This window comes from Calliopsis andreniformis, unplaced genomic scaffold (assembly GCF_051401765.1).
Source record: "Calliopsis andreniformis isolate RMS-2024a unplaced genomic scaffold, iyCalAndr_principal scaffold0114, whole genome shotgun sequence".
NCBI classification, from domain to species: Eukaryota; Metazoa; Arthropoda; class Insecta; order Hymenoptera; family Andrenidae; genus Calliopsis; species Calliopsis andreniformis.
Genome location: NW_027480523.1, coordinates 142,363 through 148,756, shown reverse-complemented (window position 1 = coordinate 148,756; position 6,394 = coordinate 142,363).

Sequence of the window (6,394 nt, the reverse complement as noted above, 5' to 3'; positions counted from 1 at the left end):
TAACCATAATAGCCGTAATAATCTGAATGCTAATTATAATAACCAAACTATCAACCATAATAAACATAGTAATCGTCATAATAGCCACAACAATCATAACAATCGTAATAATAATCATACTAATTATAGCAACTGTCATAATAGTTGTAATAATCATAATAATAGTTATGCTAACTGTAGTAATCATAACGTCGAAATAATAAACAGAATTATCATGGAAATAACCTTAATAACCGTTATTATAGCCATAAAAATCGTAATAATCATAATCACCATAATAATCTCAGTGATGACCATAATAATCATCATAATCATACTAAGAAACACAATAATAATAATAATCATAATAATAACAATAATAAACGTGGAAACAATCATAATTACCATTGTAACAGCCATAAAAACCATAATAATCATAATAGCCATAATAATCTGAATGACAATTATAATAACCAAACTATCAACCATAATAATCATAGTAACCGTCATACTGACCACAAAAATCATAACAATCATAACAATAACTATGATAATCGTAGCAACAATCATAATAGCCGTAATGATCATAGTAATAGTTATACTAACTGTAATAATCATAACTTCGTTATAATAAACAGAATAATCATCGAAATAACCTTGATAAACATTATTGTAGACATAATATTGGTGATAGACATAATCACCAGAATAATCTTAGTGATGATAATAATATTCGTCATAATCATACTATGAAACATAATAATAATAATAATCATAATGATAAAAATAATAATCTTGGAAACAATCATAATAACCATTATAATAGACACAAAAACCACAATAATCATAATAGCCATAATAATCTGAATGATAATCATAATAACCACACTGTCAACCATAATAATCGTAGTAATCGTCATAATAACCACAACAATCATGACAATCTTAATAACAATCATAATAATCAAAGCAACAGTCATAATAGCCGTAATGATCATTGTAATAGTTATACTAACTGTAATAATCATAACATCGTAACAATAAACAGAATTATCATGGAAATAACCTTAATAATCGTTATTATAGCTATAATAATCGTAATAGTCATAATCACCAGAATAATCTTAGTGACGATCATAATATACGTCATAATCATACTATTAAACATAATAATCATAATAATCATAATGATAACCATAATAAACTTGGAAACAATCATAATAACCATTATAATAGACATAAAAATCACAATAACCATAATAGCCATAATAATCTGAATGATAATTATAATAACCAAACTGTCAACCATAATAATCATAGTAACCGCCATTATAACCACACCAATCATAACAATCGTAGTAACAATCCTAATAACCATCGGAACAATCATAATAGCCGTAATGATCATAGTAATAGTTATACTAACTGTAATAATCATAACTTCGTTATAATAAACAGAATAATCATCGAAATAACATTAATAATCATTATTATAGACATAAAAATCGTGATAGACATAATCACCAGAATAATCTTAGTGATGATCATAATAGCCGTAATAATCATAGTAATAGTCAGACTAACCCTAATAATCATAACAACACATTAATAAACAGAATTACCTTGGAAATAACCTTAATAATCGTTATTATACCTACAATAATCGTAATGGTCATAAGCAGCAGAATAATCTGAGTGATGATCACAATATACGTCATAATCATACTATGAAACATAATAATCGTAATAATCATAATAAAAACCATAAGTAACTTGGAAACAATCATAATAACCATTATAATGGCCATAAAAACCATAATAATCGTAATAGCCATAATAATCTGAATGATAATCATAATAACCATACTATCAAACGTAATAATCATAGTAACCGTCATAATAACCACAAAAATCATAACAATCAAAATAATAACTCTGATAATCGTAGCAACAATCATATTAGCCGTAATAATCATAGTAATAGTTAGACTAACTCTAAGAATCATAACAACGTCATAATAAACAGAATTACCATGGAAATAACCTTAATAATCGTTATTATAGCAATAACAATCGTGATAGACATAATCACCGGAATAATCTTAGTGATGATCATAATATTCGTCATAATCATACTATGAAACATAACAATCATAATAATCATAATGATAACCATGATAAACTTGGAAACAATCATAAGAACCATTATAATAGCCATAAAAACCATAATAACCATAATAGCCGTAATAATCTGAATGCTAATTATAATAACCAAACTATCAACCATAATAATCATAGTAACCGCCGTTATAACCACAACAATCATAACAATCGTAGTAATAATCCTAATAATCGTAGCAACAATCATAATAGCCGTAATGATCATAGTAATAGTTATACTAACTGTAATAATCATAACAACGTCATAATAAACAGAATTACCATGGAAATAACCTTAATAATCGTTATTATAGCAATAACAATCGTGATAGACATAATCACCGGAATAATCTTAGTGATGATCATAATATTCGTCATAATCATACTATGAAACATAACAATCATAATAATCATAATGATAACCATGATAAACTTGGAAACAATCATAAGAACCATTATAATAGCCATAAAGACCATAATAACCATAATAGCCGTAATAATCTGAATGCTAATTATAATAACCAAACTATCAACCATAATAATCATAGTAACCGCCATTATAACCACAACAATCATAACAATCGTAGTAATAATCCTAATAATCGTAGCAACAATCATATAGCCGTAATGATCATAGTAATAGTTATACTAACTGTAATAATCATAACATCGTTATAATAAACAGAATAATCATCGAAATAATCTTAATAATCATTACTATAGCCATAATAATTGTGATAGACATACTCACCAGAATAATCTTAGTGATGATCATAATATTCGTCATAATCATATTATGAAACGTAATGATCATAATAATCATAATGATAACCATAATAAACTTGGAAACAATCATAATAACCAATATAAAAGCCAGAAAAACCATAATAATAGTAATAGCCATAATAAACTAAATGATAATCATAATAACCACACTATCAAACATAATAATCATGGTAATCGTCATAATAACCCCAACAATCATAACAATCGTAATAATAATTATAATAATCATAGCAACAATCATAATAGATTTAATAATCATAGTAATAGTTATACTAACTGTAGTAATCATAACAAAGTAGTAATAAACAGAATTATCATGGAAATAACCCTAATAATCGTTATTATAGCCATAATAATCGTCATAGATATAATCACCCGAATAATCTGAGCGATGATCATAATATACGTCATAATCATACTATGAAACATCATAATCATAATAGTCATAATAATAACCATAATAAGCTTGGAAACAATCATAATAACCATTATGATAGCCATAAAAACCATAATAATAGTAATAGCAATAATAATCTGTATGATCATCATAATAACCATACTATCAACCATAATAATCATAGTAATCGTCATAATAACCACAACAATCATAACAATCGTAATGTTAATTATAATAATCATAGCAACAATCATAATAGCCGTAATAATCATAGTAATAGTTAGTCTAACTGTAATAATCATAACATCGTAACAATAAACAGAATTATCATGGAAACAACCTTAATAATCGTTATTGTAGCTATAATAATCGTAATAGTCAAAATCACCAGAATAATCTGAGCGATGATCATAATATACGTCATAATCGTACTATGAAACATAATAATCATAATAATCATAATAAGAACCATAATAAACTTGGAAACAATCATAATAACCATTATAATAGCAACGAAAACCATAATAAGCATAATAGGCATAATAATATAAATGATAATCATAATAACCACACTATCAACCATAATAATCATAGTAATCGTCGTAATAAACACAACAATCATAACAATCGTAGTAATAGTCCTTATAATCGTAGGAACAATCATATTTGCCGTAATGATCATTGTAATAGTTATACTAACTGCAATAATCATAACATCGTTGTAATAAACAGAATTATCTTCGAAATAATCTTAAAAATCATTATTATAGCCATAATAATCGTGATAGACATAATCACCAGAATAATCTTTGTGATGATTATAATATTCGTCATAATCATGTTATGAAACATAATAATCATAACAAACATAATAATAACGATAACAAACCTGGAAAAATCGTAATAACCATTATGAAGGCCATAAAAACCATAATAATCATATTAGCCATAATAATCTAAATGATAATCATAATAACCACACTATCTACCATAACAATCATAGTAATCGTCATAATAACAACAACAATCATAACAATCGTAATGTTAATTATAATAATCATAGCAACAATCATAATAGCCGTAATAATCATAGTAATAGTTAGTCTAACTGTAATAATCATAACATCGTAACAATAGACAGAATTATCATGGAAACAACCTTAATAATCGTTATTGTATCTATAATAATCGTAATAGCCATAATCACCAGAATAATCTGAGCGATGATCATAATATACGTCATAATCGTACTATGAAACATAATAATCATAATAATCATAATAAGAACCATAATAAACTTGGAAACAATCATAATAACCATTATAATGGCCATAAAAAACATAATAATCGTAACAGCCATAATAATCCGAATGATAATCATAGTAACCATACTATCAACCATAATAATCATAGTAACCGCCATTATAACCACAACAGTCATAACAATCGTAGTAATAATCCTAATAATCGTAGCAACAATCATAATAGCCGTAATGATCATAGTAATAGTTATACTAACTGTAATAATCATAACAACGTCATAATAAACAGAATTACCATGGAAATAACCTTAATAATCGTTATTATAGCAATAACAATCGTGATAGACATAATCACCGGAATAATCTTAGTGATGATCATAATATTCGTCATAATCATACTATGAAACATAACAATCATAATAATCATAATGATAACCATGATAAACTTGGAAACAATCATAATAACCAATATAAAAGCCAGAAAAACCATAATAATAGTAATAGCCATAATAATCTAAATGATAATCATAATAACCACACTATCTACCATAATAATCATAGTAATCGATATAATAACCACAACAATCATAACAATCGCAGTAATAATCATAATAATCATCGCAACAATCATAATAGCCGTAATGATCATAGTAATTGATATACTAACTGTAATAACCGTAACATCGTAGTAATAAACAGAATTATCATGGCAATAACCTTAATAATCGTTATTACAGCCATAATAATCGACATAGACAAAACCACCAGAATAATCTTAGTGATTATGATAATATACGTCATAATCATACTAGGAAACATTATAATCATAGTAATCATAATAAGAGCCATAATAGACTTTGAAAGAATCATAATAACCATTATAATGGCCATAAAAACTATAATAATCATAATAGCCATAATAATCTGAATGATAATCATAATAATCATACTATCAGACATAATAATCATAGTAACCGCCATAATAACCACAACAATCATAACAATCGTAATAATAATCATACTAATTATAGCAACAGTCATAATAGTTGTAGTAATCATAGTAATAGTCATGCTAAGTGTAGTAATCATAAGATCGAAATAATAAACAGAATTATCATGGAAATAACCATAATAATCGTTATTATAGCCACAATAATCGTAATAGTCATAATCACCAGAATAATCTTAGTGATTATGATAATATACGTCATAATCATACTATGAAACAAAATCATCATAATAATCATAATAAGAGCCATAATAAACTTGGAAAGAATCATAATAACCAATATAATGGCCATAAAAACCATAATAATCATAATAGCCATAATAATCTGAATGATAATCATAATAACCGAACTATCAACCATAATAATCGTAGTAACCGTCATAATAACCATAAAAATCATAACAATCATAATAATAACTATGATAATCGTAACAACAATCATAATAGCCTTAATAATCATAGTAATAGTTAGACTAACTCTAAGAATCATAACAACGTCATAATAAACAGAATTACCATGGAAATAACATTAATAATCGTTATTATAGCCATAATAATCGACATAGTCAAAACTACCAGAATAATCTTAGTGATGATCATAATATTCGTCATAATAACACTATGAAACGTAATAATCATAATAATCATAGTAATAACCATAATAAACTTGGAAGCAATCATAATAACCATTATAATTGCCATAAAAATCATAATAGGCATAATAATCTAAATGATAATCATAATAACCAGACTATCAACCATAATAAACATAGTAATCGTCATAATAGCCACAACAATCAT